This window comes from Lynx canadensis, chromosome A2, assembly GCF_007474595.2.
Source record: "Lynx canadensis isolate LIC74 chromosome A2, mLynCan4.pri.v2, whole genome shotgun sequence".
Lineage (NCBI taxonomy): Eukaryota > Metazoa > Chordata > Mammalia > Carnivora > Felidae > Lynx > Lynx canadensis.
The window spans coordinates 100,820,944-100,836,405 of record NC_044304.2 but is presented as its reverse complement, the minus strand read 5'-3'; the positions used below and the strand labels follow the sequence as shown (position 1 = coordinate 100,836,405).

Genomic DNA, 15,462 nt, shown 5'->3' with positions numbered 1-15,462 from the left:
CGGTTGCTGCTGTTTGTCTCATATGTTTTTTATTCTCCCTCTAGGGAAGTCAAAGCCTTTTCACTTGCAGGCAAATTTTACTGTAGCTCTGGTAACTACTTTACAAGGTGATAAGCATTCACAAGAGGCTTTTATTAGGCCGGTAGCTAAAGGAAAAACTACATGCACATATTTAGACAACATGTGTGAAATGGAAAACTTTAAACATATGAGAGTTCTATGTCAGCCTACTAAAAGTGCATATCCCATGAAAAATATGGGGGTTTAAGGAGGGGACATGCTCAACAGGCTAAACAATATCTAAATTTGTATATTTTAATTTCCATTAACTCAACATAATAGCTTTTTAATGAAGTATATCAAGTCAGCGTCTGCTAACCCACTGCTATCTGATTTTTCCCAGATTTTGTTTTCCTTTATCACTTTTCCAAATGATTTTGCAAAATTAGAACAGAAACCCTTGGTTTTACCATGTTTCTTCCATTCAGCCCCATGGGTAGCATCCCAAAGAAGTCAATGGTCTGAACTGGAATATGTGCAAGCTATGAGGACAACCAAACATTCATATAGGAGGCTATTAGTTAAGACACATTTAAGGTTCGGGGCGCCTGGGTGGCTCAGTAGGTTAAGCGGCCGACTTCGGCTCGGGTCATGATCTTGCGGTCCGTGAGTTCGAGCCCCGCGTCGGGCTCTGTGCTGACAGCTCAGAGCCTGGAGCCTGTTTCCGATTCTGTGTCTCCCTCTCTCTCTGCCCCTCCCCCGTTCATGCTCTGTCTCTCTCTGTCTCAAAAATAAATAAACGTTAAAAAATAAAAAAAATAAAAAAAGACACATTTAAGGTTCAAAAGCACACTGAGGAAAGAAAAGATCATCAGTTATCAGAAAGATGCCTGTCATGAGGTATCTTAAGATAGGCCTTGGAAATCAGATAAGACTTGAGTAAATGGAGAGAAGAAACCACCTAGTCAATGACAAAAATAATGACCCAACGTGACGAGCTTCCAGGGCCCAGGGCTCTGATGAGGAGCAGTGGAAAACATGGCGCAACAGACCATTTGTTGGAAATCACTGTACTAGGTTAGTTTTTACACACCACGAAGTAACATATACTCAATGATATTCAAGCTGATCTCCTTCAGCTACTTGCAAGTTTCTGTCATTAATCTAATCAAATAAACCCTCCCTGGTTTGTAAAGATAAGAGTGATTTTCCTGACAACGTAACTTTTTGTGACCTTTTCGCTAGATGGTAAGCTTACAGAGAGTGAGTTCCATCTCCTACACCCAGAACTTGGTCCCAGTGTCCAACACAGTAGCAAGTACCAAAATAAATGCCTCCCAAATGCTACAGCACAGAACACAGGACTTTGGTGGCCCAGAGAAATGTCATTAGGAATAGGAGAGAAGAAACCATCAAATCTCAAAAAAGACAACCTGCAGAATAGGAAAAAAAAATTCTAAGTCAGATTTGGTAAGAGACCTGTATCTAGAATATATAAAGAACTTCTGCAACTTAGTAATTGAAAAACAAATACTCAACTTAAAAAATGAGCAGGGGCGCCTGGGTGACAGAGTCAGTTAAGTGCCCGACTTCGGCTCAGGTCATGAGCCTACTGATTTGTGGGATCCTGCTTCAGATTCTCTGTCTCCCTCTCTCTGTGCTCCTCAGCCGACTCCCACACACGCATGTGTGCGCGTGTGCGTGCGCGCGCGCACACACACACACACACACACAAAATAAATAAACATTTAAAAAAATTTTAAAAACGAGCAAAAGATCTGAATAGACATTTGTTCAATAGACATATCAATGGCCAATAAGCACATGAAAAGATGCTCAACATAATGAAGCCGCCAGGTAAATGTAAATCAGAACCACTGTGGGTATCGCTTCACAATCACTAGGATGACTATCATCAAAAAGACAGTAGCGATTAGTACTGGCCAGGATGTGGAGAAACTGGAATCCCCACACACTGTTACTAGGATAGTAAAATGGGCCACTCGCTTTGCAAAAACAGGCTGGAAATTCTTCAAATGGTTAAACATAAAATTACCATTTGATTTAGCAATTCCACTCCTATGCACAAACCACGAGAAATGAAAACATGCCTACACAAAACCTGTATGCAAATTTCACAGCAGCACCATTCTTAATGTCCAAAAAGTAGAAACAACCCAAATGTCCATCAACTAAGGAACAAATAAAATGTGGTGGAGCCACACAATGAAATAGTATTCAGCAATAAAAAAGAATGGAGTACTGACACATGTTCCAACGTGGAGGAGCCCTGAAAATACACAACTCAAAGAAGCCAGTCACAAAAAATCAGATATTCTATCATTTCATTAATATGAAATGTCTAGAATAGGCAAACCCATTCAGATAGAAACCTGGGGAGAAATGAAGCATAACTGCTAAAGGGTAGAGTTTCTTTGGGGATGATGAAAATGTTCTAGAATTGACTGTGGTGATGGCTGCACACCTCTATGATTGTATGAAAAGCCACTGAATTGTACACTTTAAGTAAGTTATTGTCATGGTATGTGAATTATATCTTAATAAAGATTTCATTTTTAAAAATACAGTTTGTTTTGAATGATGAAAAATTTTGGAAATAGTGGTGATGATACCACATTATTGTAAATGTCGTTAGTATCACTAAAATGGTTAAAGTGGAAAACTTTATGTTATATATATTTTACCACAATAAAAGAATTTTTTGCCAACAGTGCGAAACAGAAAAATCCAACTTAATTATTAGCAAAGTACTTCTCTAGTACATTCATGTTATCCAAAGTAGGAAAATCCCAAATCTATACGATTTTATAAGCCCATACATGTACAGAGGAAAAATATTAACATGATCTTGGAAAATTTATTCAAATAAACCAATCAGTGTAACAAGAACAAAATCTATAAAGGACATCAAAAATCAATTATTACTGAACATTCTGTTTTCAATTTTATAATTTATATACTTTGTATTTGTGGTTCTTTAACCTGCCTTAATGCTGTTTTTGACAAATGATGTTTCTTAACTGCTTTGCTATATCCTATTGTGAGAAAATTAACCAACTGTTGTAATTCAAATAGCATTTCTACTATCCTTTGCCAATTATGCTGTGGTGGATTCTGTGTAACATTTCACACCACATTTTTTCTCTTGCTTTGATTTTAGAGCAACTTATTTCTAAGAATGTGAATTTGTATACATTTCATTTTGACTCACCAGACTAAATCTGATTATGTTGCTTCTGGACCAATTCTAGACAGATACTTAAACAGAAATGCACACTGATGTGAAAAACTAAAAATAACATTTAAAAATGTAGCGCCTCTTTCAGGTTTCAACAGGAATGTAAATGTACATATACACATACAGACCAAGCAAAAACAACCTACTCCATAACCTATGTGCTTTACCATAAATATTTCTCTGCAAGTCTTCCCTAATATACTGAGAATTATTATTTAACATGATTATACTTGCACGTTTATCACTTTGATGGGCTTAGTATACAGCAAGTCTACTGTAACAGAGACAGGAATCAATATTCCATCAGAGTGCCATTTTAGACCAAATAAAGCATTAACATCAGAAGCCAGAAAAATTTAAATGCCAAATACTAACTTTCTCATCCATCAAGCTTCTTTTAAATGAATGAACACAGAATTTCAAATCTCTGATTATTCGTATATATTTGCTTTTCAACTGACAATCTTGAAAATCACTTTATCTGAAAATTTTGGTTGTATTAAGTTCATGAATTAAAAGAATTAATCCTTCTAAGAAGCTGTGACTTGGAAGAGGCACCTTGAGGAACAGAGCAACAAATACAGGCATAAATTATGTCTTAACGAATTATGATCATGTAGACACTATGGTGTATGGTGAAATCTCAGTTTCTGTGATGAAAAAGAACTGTAATCTTTTTAAATTTGAGAAATAATTACTGACAAACATAAATGCAAGGGCTAGGAGACACCAGAAACTCTATTTTTTATAAAATCCTTTAAAAACCAGTACATTTATGAAGTGCACGCTTTGTTAAAGATATTTTCTTCAGCATTTTACACACTTAGCTTTATTAAGTAAACCCTCACAAAAATTTTGTGAGGTAGGTATTCATTATGAATAGGCATTTCACACATGAGAAAACGGAGGATGAGGAGATTAAGTAGCCTGTGCAAATCTGCAGGAGTAAGAATTAGAGCTGGGATTGGAGCCAATTCCATGGTCTTTCCATTAGACCATTCTTCCTTCCGGCAGCAAACAGCCTATCATTTAGCAAGAAAATTCAGTAGCATCAGCTACTGCAACTACAAAAGGGCTCAGGGAATACCAGACACATTCCTGAGTCTGATTGGTTCAGCTATATTACCCAGATAAGAAGGAGCAATTGAACACGTATGCATGGCAATCCCTACTTACTTTGCCAAGTTTTGGCACACGAGAACGAACAAGGAAAGAACCAAAACTAAATTCAACCTTAACACTTATGTATCTTAAAGCTCTATGAATCCAACCAGCAGAGACAAGTTAATGATAATACATGGAACACAGGATGCAGGTTTTATAAAAATCTTGTCTACTTGCATTCTGCATGTTGTATATTCCCCACTCTGTATTTTGGACACGTGTTTGAACATGTCTTTGGTAACTGTACATTCAGAAAAAGTAGTCTAAAATAGAGTCCACCCAAGATCATCTCACTGGTTAACTTCATTTTTAGTTACACTGTGGTTTGTTTTTTGGATACCAATAAATAAAAAGGCATTTTCTAGGAAAAACATAGGTACGTACATGCACATAAATTATAAGACTTACTACAATTTTACAAATTTATACACAAGGATGGGCCTAATTCTTACCAAAGCACTTCCACCCTGGCTTTCATAACCTATTCTCTTCAATATTCCTCTTGATCCCAGCTGTTCTTTCTCAGCCCCTTGTGAGTTTTTTCCTACACTACTCAAGCTCTAAGTTTTAGAGTTCCCCAGCTCTCTTTCTCAACATGCCTTCCCTCTGTAATCACATCCATTCACAGAGATGTAAATCCTGAAATTTACACTAGAAGCCCAAACCTCTGCTATAAACCTCCATTACTACATAAAAGTTACTTTGTCTAAAAAATGAACTCTTGATCTTCCCCCCCACCCCCAAACCTTCTCCTTCTCTGGACTTCGGTAACCTCTACCCTGCGGCTCATGAGAGAAGACATGGAGATTCGTTCTAGGGTACCTCCTTGTCCCCAAATTTAATCCATCACTAAGTCCCCAAATACATACGCAACACATCCACTTTTCTCCATTTCTATGGTCACCATCCTAGTCCAAGTTATCACCATCTCTCGCCTAGACTATTTATTATTGCTTTAGGCCACTTCCTATCCATTCCTTTAACAACAACGAGTGAGGTCTTCAAGATAAAACAAACAAACAGGGGTGCCTGGGTGGCTCAGTCAGTTAAGCATTCAACTCTGGCTCAGGTCATGATCTCACGGTTCGTGGGTTTGAGCCCCGCATCGGGCTCTGTGCTGACAGATCGGAGCCTGGAGCCCGTTTCAGATTCTGTCTCCCTTTCTCTCTGCCCCTCCCTGGCTCGCATTCTGTCTCTGTCTCTCTCTCAAAAGTAAATAAACATTAAAACAAAACAAAACAGATACCATTACTCCTCTGCTTAAAAACCTTTCAATAATATCCCCTTGTACTTTAGAACAAAATTCAAACTACCAAGCCTTGTATACTGTGACCTGTCTCTTCTCCATCCTCATTCAGTGTTCTTTGCTTCCCTCTCCATACTCAGTGTTACTGGTCTTCTTTCAGTTCTTTCAGGAAGTCAGAATCCCCACTGCCTCTGGGCTTTTGCACATGCTGGTTCCTCTACTACCACCTAGGTCTATCCATGTTGTTGCAAATGGATACACACACACACACACACACACACACACACACACACACACACACGGGTGTGTGTGTGTGTGTTAAATGCCTGGCTCTTCTACCAGGCTATGAAACTATAAAATTCATGACGACAGGGACTATATCTTGATACTCCCAAAATAACGAACACTTTGCAAAGTATCTGACACCTAATGGGTGCTTTATAAATATTTCCTGAATTACTGGTGAAGAGTTCCCTTCTCTACCAACACCCCATTCCCAGGCCCTGAAAGCAACCATTGTAACAATTTCCTTTTTATCTTCCCAGATATGGAAACATGTTTAAAAGGGAAAGCATTCACAATAGCCAAGATATGGAAGCAAGCCATGTGTCCACTGACAGATGAATGGATAAAGAAGATATGATACACACACACACACACACACACACACACACAATAGAACATTACTCAGCCATAACAAAGAATGAAGTCTTGCCATTTGCAACAACATGGATAGACCTAGGTGGTAGTATGCTAAGTGAATTAAGTCTGAGAAAGACCAACGCCATATGATTTCACTTACATGTGGAATCCAAAAAACAAAACAAAACAGACTCTAACATAGAGAAAAAAACCTGGAGGTCACCAGAGGGGAGGTTGGGAGGAGGATGGGTGAAACAGGTAAAGGGGATTAAGAGGTACAAACTTCCAGTTATAAAGTAAATAGGCCATGGAGATGAATAGTACAGCACAGGGAATATAGTCAATAACATTGTAATAAAATTGTATGGTTAGCAGATGGTGAACTACATTTAGTGTGGTGAGCACCGAGTAATGTACAGAATTGTCAGATCACTGTATTGTACATCTCAAAGTAATGTAATATTCTATGTCAACTACGTTTTAGCAATTTAAAGAGGGGAAAGAGCTCAAACATAAACCTATTTTAGTATGTTTTCCTAGTACAAATGTTCACATTGCATTTAAATCTAATAAAAATTTTTAGAAAGATAATTAAATAGTGCTAGACCCTAGATAATTAAAATGTAGTAAAAACACCTGTTGACTATAAAAAGGAACTGTTACACAGAAAGAAGCCATTACCATGTGAATCGTCAACATGTCAACAAACCTCTGCTGAGCATCTACTAGGCTCTATGCTACACAAGACAGGTGGCTCACGTCAGTAACTAATTAACCAACTTTATCACTATGGTAAGTTTTAAGAGTCAGTTGGTAAGAAAGCTTTTTCCAAAGAATTCTAATTACAAAGTGGTTAGTTTCATTACATCAAAAAAATTAAATATTTTAGTTAGCAGTAGAAAAATAACTTTATTTTGTTATTTTTTTAAGTTTAATTTTTTTTTTAAGAGAGGGAGAGAGAGAAAGAGCATGAGCATGAGCAGGGGAGAGGCAGAGAGAGGGAGACACAGAATCGGAATCAGGCTCCAGGCTCCTGTCAGCACAGAGCCCGACCCGAGGCTCAAACCCACGAACCCCAAAATCATGACCTGATCCTAAGTCAGACGCTTAACTGACTGAGCCACCCACTTTATTTTGTCAGTTTATAAATGTATTGGATTTTTAGTCCGTTGATTTAATAGTCCCATATTCGAGGAAAAAGAAATGCAGGTTGTGCTCGGTCCTTATCATATTAATTGTAGTTAACTGAAAAGTTCACAGTTCTTTCTCAGAAAGCCAGTGGTGTCATGTGTATTCAAGTTAATGTTGGCTTAATAAGCAGGGAGAATCTCAGCTATCATTGTAATTGTTTTCATTCACTGTATTAAAAATTGTTTAAAAAAAACTACTTTATTTTTTTTTTCCTTGCACTTAAAAGAATTCAAACTTCTAATAAGTTAAACACCTGGGGAAACTTCATTAAGCACTATTCCCTGAAATTATTGCTTCACCATGCAAAATGGGGGCTTTATAACCTGAAGAAGTTAATGTAACGTGCACTACTGCTCAGGGACTCACAGTGGCAGTGGGAGACGCTGCCATGCTATTAACTTAATTAATGTTTCCATCAAATGAATGGAGTGCAGGAAAAAAAAAGCATGCCTAAAAATCAGGGTTTAACAAGGATTTAGAGAAACAGTGAATTCCTGATTTCAGTATTCAGCTGAGGAAGACTTTAAATTTATTTCTGCTCGCAACTGTCTTTAATTCTCATAGCTACATGTCAAGACATAAACGGACTCTGGATGAAGTCCAGAGAAACGGAAACGATTACGAAATCTATTGATTGCTATAGGTAGTAAGCTATAAAAAGGGTTATGAAGCTTCAGAATGGGAAGAGTAATACAAAAGGCAGATTATAAGAGTGGACAGTGTTATGAATGGTTACACAAGGAATGTCCTACTTGAATTTGCTCACCAAATTTCAAAATCCTTCAGATTTCTACACCAAAAGCAATCCCAACTTAAAATCTGAAACAATTTAGGTCAAATAAAGTATTATCTTAAGCTGTGAAGAGAAAACATCAATCTTATACGAACTGGTGTAAAGCTAAATTTACAACAGTTTGAAGGAGGATTAACGGGACACTTTTAGTTGATATGTGACACACAGGGTAGTCGTGAATTCTCACACAACATCTTTCAGGTGGATGTAAAAAATATACAGGTTTGGACGAAATAACAGAACTCTTTTGCTTCGTATTAAAATTTGCTACCAACCAGTTTTCAAATGAAAGTTTTAGCCTGCTGTTCAGAATTTCAAATATGCCTCATGCCTTGAAAGTAGTAGTGATTCCAGGGTTTCAAGAACTTTTAAAAATTATGCTCCTATTAGAGGGAAATAAAGGGGGCTCACCACATAGTAATTAGATACTTAGCAGTCTTAACTTGTTTAAGCTGCCTTCCTATTTTCCCCATTGACACAGGAACTGCAAAGCTTTACTCAGATTTCTCTACAGGCAAGCCCTGGCTAACCTTCCTGTGCTCCCCTTGGTACAAAGACGTACAATCTGAACATCTTTATAGGTTTCTCGAACCAATCAATGACAAGTGGGGTCATTTCTTCTACTGTTCATGAATTCATCATCTTTCCAAAGTGGCAACTGAAAAATCCTATAATTTCTCAGAAGATCATGAAATACCTTGATTAGTATAAACTTAGTTTCCATTTTTATGTATATATTTCAAGAAATACCAACTGCTTTTGACTCTAATATAAATATCCCAAGTTTCTGAAGGTTTTGCTCAACCTGCTGTGTCATTAGAAACACCAGTCAGCTTCCTTGAGAAAAATGGATCTTGAAGAATTTAAGCTTTGATATTTCTGACCGTTTTTAGACAGCAAAGATACTGAGGTTAAACCTTACTACACAAGAGTAAATAATCATTTCAAAGAAACACTGGCTGAGCTACTGACGCTTGCTGCAAAGAACTGTTTTAGTTTGTTGAGCACAACATGGAAAGGGCAGATGTTAAGAATGGGGAGAAATGCCAGATCTCACCTGACGTTACAGCAACTTACTGCAAATATGGTGAATTTCACAGAGGACAAGCAAAATAATGACAGAGAGACAGCGACTAACTGCTCGGTGAGACCTCGAATGCCTGCTGATACAGTTCATTACTAAGTATGTGTATGGTCTCATCTGCGCTCTGTCAAATTAAAAAGTTGTTAATTTCACAAACTAGGCTAAGCTCTTAGTTTAAAAATACATAGCCTAAGCTACTTAAGGTATACTTGTGTAATAATTAACCAACATCTGAAAGACTTCATTTTAAAAGTTTATAACTCATTCAGATATTAGGCCTGAATAATGGGGCCGAGAAGTAAAACTAGTTTCTTACCCTTTCTCCTAAAATTTCTGCCAGCTTGCTAAGGAATTCGAACAACAGGATTCCATTCCGTAGCCTGTCTCTCCTTTTTATTTCCTTTTCCCATTCTCTGTCTCACCTGGGAACTCCATCTCACCTGTGAACATTGACCTTGAAACTCAGGCTACCAGCTAATTCTAAATGCAGCTGTGTCAAGGCAACTGAATATGGCAGGTGTAAAAAAAAAAAAAAAAAACAAAGAACAAAAAACAAAATGAAACACTGGCACTGTACTGTCCAGGGCAAAGACAGTACCACTTTCGAGAATCGGCAGCATTCCACAGAGGAGGAAGGCTGGGGCTTCTGGCCTATAAAAACACAAAAGCAGGAGAAGCACATAAAGAAATGCCTACATGTGTTGTTGTTAAGTAGCCACAGCCCTGAGACCTCAAAAAAGGAGCAAATTATTGGTAAAGCTAAAGCAAGAAAATGTTCTTAATGCATAGCATCTGTCACATAACCATAAACCATAGTATATTTGGTTAGAAGGACATATAAAGTTCATTTATATCCAGTGCTTAATGGAAGTTTTTTTTTTACATTCATATTATTTCGTAATGCTTTAATATTGAGGCAACGACCTAGTGTCAACTGACCTTGAACAATAGTCCATTAAATCTCACCAGATCCTGCCTGAACCAGTGGTTAGCATCAAATACTACCCTAAGGTATCCAACTCAAATAGAGATGATTTAAATTTTATGACTTGACAAATACAGCAGTGATTTATTTTCTGGCACCATGGGCACAGAGAGAACAAGCTTCTGTTTTGTTTGTTTCAAGTTCAGCGAGTCAGATCCCATACTGGAAAAATTTCATAAAGTATAGTAAATCCTTCCAATGCCTACTCTATGTCTTGGTCACATGCTGAACATCTTTAAGAAAGTGCACTAATTCTTTTAATAGCTAACTACTATTTAATATTCTGTAGACACTTTTATCAATTCAAAATAATTATAATCCTATACATATCAAAATGACATTTTTCTATTAGTTTGGCTTTCTATTAGTTTGGATTTTAGAATCCATGTTTTCAATTGATAATGTGAAAAATTGGATTATGTTGTTGCTTGGTTTAAGGTGATTAGTAAAACAACGTTTTAATAACACTGTATCTTCCATTACATAATAATGGCTAATGTTTATTTTGGACTTAGTGTATACACATGCTGGGCTAAGCCTTTGGTATACATCATCTCATTTAATATTTTATTTTTTTAACTAATTTTTAAAAATTTTTTTTTAATGTTTATTTATTTCTGACAGAGAGAGAGAGACAGGGCATGAATGGGGGAGGGGCAGAGAGAGAGGTAGACACAATCTGAAACAGGCTCCAGGCTCCGAGCTGTCAGCACAGAGCCCGACACGGGGCTCGAACTCACAGACCGTGAGATCATGACCTGAGCCGAAGTCAGATGCTCAACCTACTGAGCCACCCAAGTGCCCCTCATTTAATCTTTATAATAATCTGATAAATTAGGCATTATTATTCCATTTTAAACATGGGGAAACTGAGACAAAAAGATAGTAAGTGTCCTGCCCAAAGACCAATGGCTAATTAATGTTAGATATACCAGATTTGAACTCTGGTCTAATGAGCTTCAGAAGCCGAGCCCCCGGACAGTAGGGTAGACAGTCTCTCACTGGGATCTCCTACTGTAATTCAATACAGATAACATGCAGGAAATGATTTGGTCCAATAAGCCATGAGAATTACTCAGGCTAGCTTCCTACCAATGATGAAGGACCACTTAGTAAGGAAAACCTAAATTAAATCTCAGGATGAGTTCTGTAAGTCAAATCTATAGACGTTTATTGAGAACATGCAAAAGAGAGGAGAGGCAAAGAAAGAAACACACTTCAAGAAAAAGAAAATACTCAGGATTAGTTCAAAAGAAATGAATACACCAACTTTATATTATGGTGCTTCTACATTTTATCATAAAACCTGGCTACTATAAAATTATGCAACCTTCCCACATTCGACACTCTTTCTTATATTACTACACATAAAAAGATAATATGCCAAGCTTCAAGGAGACCAATTTAGCAAAAATGTGCAGATAAACAAAGCAAAAACAATCATTTTTTGTTAGATGAAAGTGTAAGGGTCACTAAAACTGTGTAAATCTCAGTATATACATCAAAATAATGGTACAACCATTGATGTGTCATCAAAACAAATAAAACTGTCATAGGTTAAATAAATCAAGTAATACTGAGTGTTTCCTACTAATTTTGTTTTTTACTTCTACTGTGGCAGTAGTCTTTGTTCAGGCTTTTGATCCTCCAACATGACCTAGATGATCTGCTCTGGAGATTAAATAATGGACCATACAAAACCCAAACTTAAGAACTGGAGACAGGCTTAGGCAGAAACCTCGGCTTTCTGCTGGTCAGAGGAGAAACTGCTGTTGAGTGAGCACCCACTCTGTGCCCTGCGATGGGCTGCACAGTTCACATCAATTATCAGATATAAACATCACGGCAGCCCTACTGAGACCATGTCATCATCCTCCTTTCAAAACTGAGGAAACTGAAGCCCAGAGAGGTTAATTAACTCACCAAAGTCCCAGCCGGCAAGCAGCAGAGCAGAGATTCAGACCCAGATGTCTGATTCAGTAGACAATGAGTTTCTCCTAAATTAATATGTAAAAATTATACATTTTTGTGAGCTTAACTCCTTTTTCTCCAGAAGACACCAGGACTCTCAAAATGTAGGTTTCCAGAACCTGTGGGGCAGGGGTGCAGACCAAGCCAAGACAAGGCACACCCTCACGGAGCAAGGCAGCCATCACTTCAGGAGAAGCAGAGGGGTCTTTGGGGAAACCAGAGGCCCTGTGACCTCTGGCCACCCCAGTTGTTTTCAGTTTGTTTTCTAACACAAGGGGAGGAGAAGTGACCATCTCTTTAGGCAGCCATTGGAAGCCAGGCTCCAGCCATGCTGGATTACTTGTTAGGGGATGACACCTGCCCTCCAAATTGTGGAAAAGCTCTGAGTGACACAGTGACTCTCATCTCAACCCACTGAGGAACAAGTCTGTCACTTCTTATTTTGCCCTGTCATTTAATATGAAGACATTAAGAAATAACTTTAGGATTCAAAGAGACAGAACTGATTCTTAAAGAATAAGACTTCTGGAAGAAACATTTATAGGAACTTGATTAGATGAAGAAAAATATGTTCTGTGAAAAAAAAAAAAAAAACAAATAAATAAGGGTTCTGTGCACATCAGAAGGCCTGCATGGATAAGATCATTTGAAGAGCACATTAGAATAAAATGAATAAAGACAACTAAATCTGAAAGTATTGAGTGAACAGATACAATCTAAGTAAACAGAACTCTTCCAGATAAAGACAGAAGTAGAAACTCACAGGCAAAGAGGCACATACATCTACCTTCATCAAACTGGAGAGTGGAAAAATGGAGCTGTACCTGAAGACCAATGGTTGAGCACAAGTGCTGGGACTCAGGAGGAAGAAATGCAGTGATCTCAAAATTGAACTACAAAAATCTAAAACACTAAAAAAAGGGATCATTCTCAGGAAGATGGTCTGACTAGCAGGCATCTCCAAAGACTATGCTTCTCAAGTCATACTATGCAACATTCGTACTGGGAACCAAGGAGAGAAATGACTAATTTATATCAGTGACTTAAGTGCAGCCTGAACTAATAACACTGAAAACCCCAACTGCAATCTGGAAAGCCCAAAAGAATGCACTGAAGTCATCGGGAAGGATAACACAGAAATCCATTGGATGTATTTTACCAGAATATTCAAAAGACAATACTATCTCTCAAAAGACAACACCAAATGGCAAAGCTCTTTGTAATAAATATCACCACTTCTCCTTGATCAGGAGATACAAACATTTTATCCGAAAAAGCAATTCTCCAGTCATGCGCACACAATGAAAGGTCCATTCCTAATGGTGGCACAAGATTTCAGGAACACAACTACTACTGCAAAAATTGTATGGGAAGGAACTCGTGGGTGTTCCCAGATCCTCCAAAACTGAGTAGGGTGGCCTTTGGGGAAGCTAAAACTTTAGGATCCACATAATCAAAACTGACTTTATAGAAATTAATTCTGAAGATGAAGACGTGAGATCTGTCCCAGTGTTTCTCCAAGAAATGTGTGTAACAAACTAAAAGTGGACTTGGAAAGTCCACATTCTTGTACCTTAAAAATTACCTTTAAATTATACTATTTTTCCTTCAAATCTGATACCATTATGGGTTATTTCTAGCTATAATATCTGTGCCCTCCAGAGTGCTATGCTATCAATCAGCCAACGTCAACTTTTCTCTTTGACTGACCTTGCAACAATATTCATTTAAGGCATAATCACTCTTCACGGACAAATCATTGTCTATTAAACAGTAATTTATATGATGTGTTCCTGAACATTTTTTTACACCATTGGTTTTATGAAACCCAAGTGTTCCATGGTTGAAACCACTAAAATAACACCACCCTGTTCACAATAGATCATTAAGTATACTTTAAGGAGTATAAATAAAACACTTTCTAATCTTATATTTATTATATAATACAATTCAAATTGAATTAATATGTTTTTAGTATCAGAGTTTTAGGTCTTAGATATTTTGTGAGTATTGTGGGAGATTGCAAAGCATTTTTAATTAATGCATTTGGGATTAAAAACTTTTTTTTTAATGAAAAATAAAATTAGTTGGCATACCATTTCACTTCAGAAACAAAAAGATATAAGGTGATAATGAAAATTAATGGAAATTATAGGTAACTATTTCATTTTAAGGGGATGAATGGAAAATGAAAGATCACAAAAGCCTCTCGAAGGCTAGGCATTTACTTTGACTATGGTGTGGTATATGGCTTCCTTTTAACCATGTTCCTCAAGATCTTAAGTATTTATGATGAAAATAGTAATGGTTTCTTCATACTTTTCCATAAAATAGAGAATAATGAATCTTTCTATTTAACTTCGGTGAAAGCCAAAATAAGAAGAGAGATTTAACTCTGAAAAGTAAAAGCACCAAAATATAGCTAAATTAAATAGATCAGATAATTTCAAAAGCATAAGCTTCCTACATTCATGAACTTAAGGGTTCAAATGTAAAAGCCTTAGTTAAAATGAAAAGTCTTAATAAGTAAAAGTTAGCTACCACACCGAAGTACAGAACCCAGAGAATTTCTGGGAACTGATAGGATTCACATCTACACCAGGGTAAATCTAATGGTTTAATTTCACCTAGCTTCCTACAGTAGAGTCACCTCTGAGACTCCATGGGCAAACAGCAGTCTCTCCAGGATTACAGAACTGGGTACAATATCTGAAAAGGAATGCTTTAACTAAGCTTATAGTTCTACACTAACTTTATAATAACTTTATTTTTAAGTTTATCTATTCTGAGAGAGAGAAATCGCAAGCTGAGGAGGGGCAGAGAGTGAGGAGAGGACAAGAATCCCAAGCACGCTCTGCATTGACAGCATGGAGCCCAACGTGGGGCTCAAACTTATGAACATGAGATCTTGACCTGAGCGGAAGTTGGACGCTTAACCGACTGAGCCACCCAGGTGCTCCTAACTTCATAATAACTTTGATCATAATAATGTGGATCAAAAGGTTTTTTTTTTATAAGGTGGGGAAGGATAAAACTATGCAACTAAGGCATACACTGCTAATTCTTAACAATAACCACAAAAAAATAAAGAAAGAAAATGTTGATCACAATCATTCGAAGATACAAG

The 15,462-nt window shown here is 37.2% G+C and overlaps 1 protein-coding gene and 1 pseudogene across 3 annotated transcripts in view; one reads left to right on the top strand and one right to left on the bottom strand.

Moving 5' to 3' along the window:
• UMAD1 (UBAP1-MVB12-associated (UMA) domain containing 1) overlaps positions 1–15,462 on the bottom strand; it is a 268,623-nt gene that overhangs the window by 176,636 nt on the left and 76,525 nt on the right. The window lies entirely within an intron of this gene.
• On the top strand, positions 13,004–13,935 carry LOC115508938 (annotated as a pseudogene).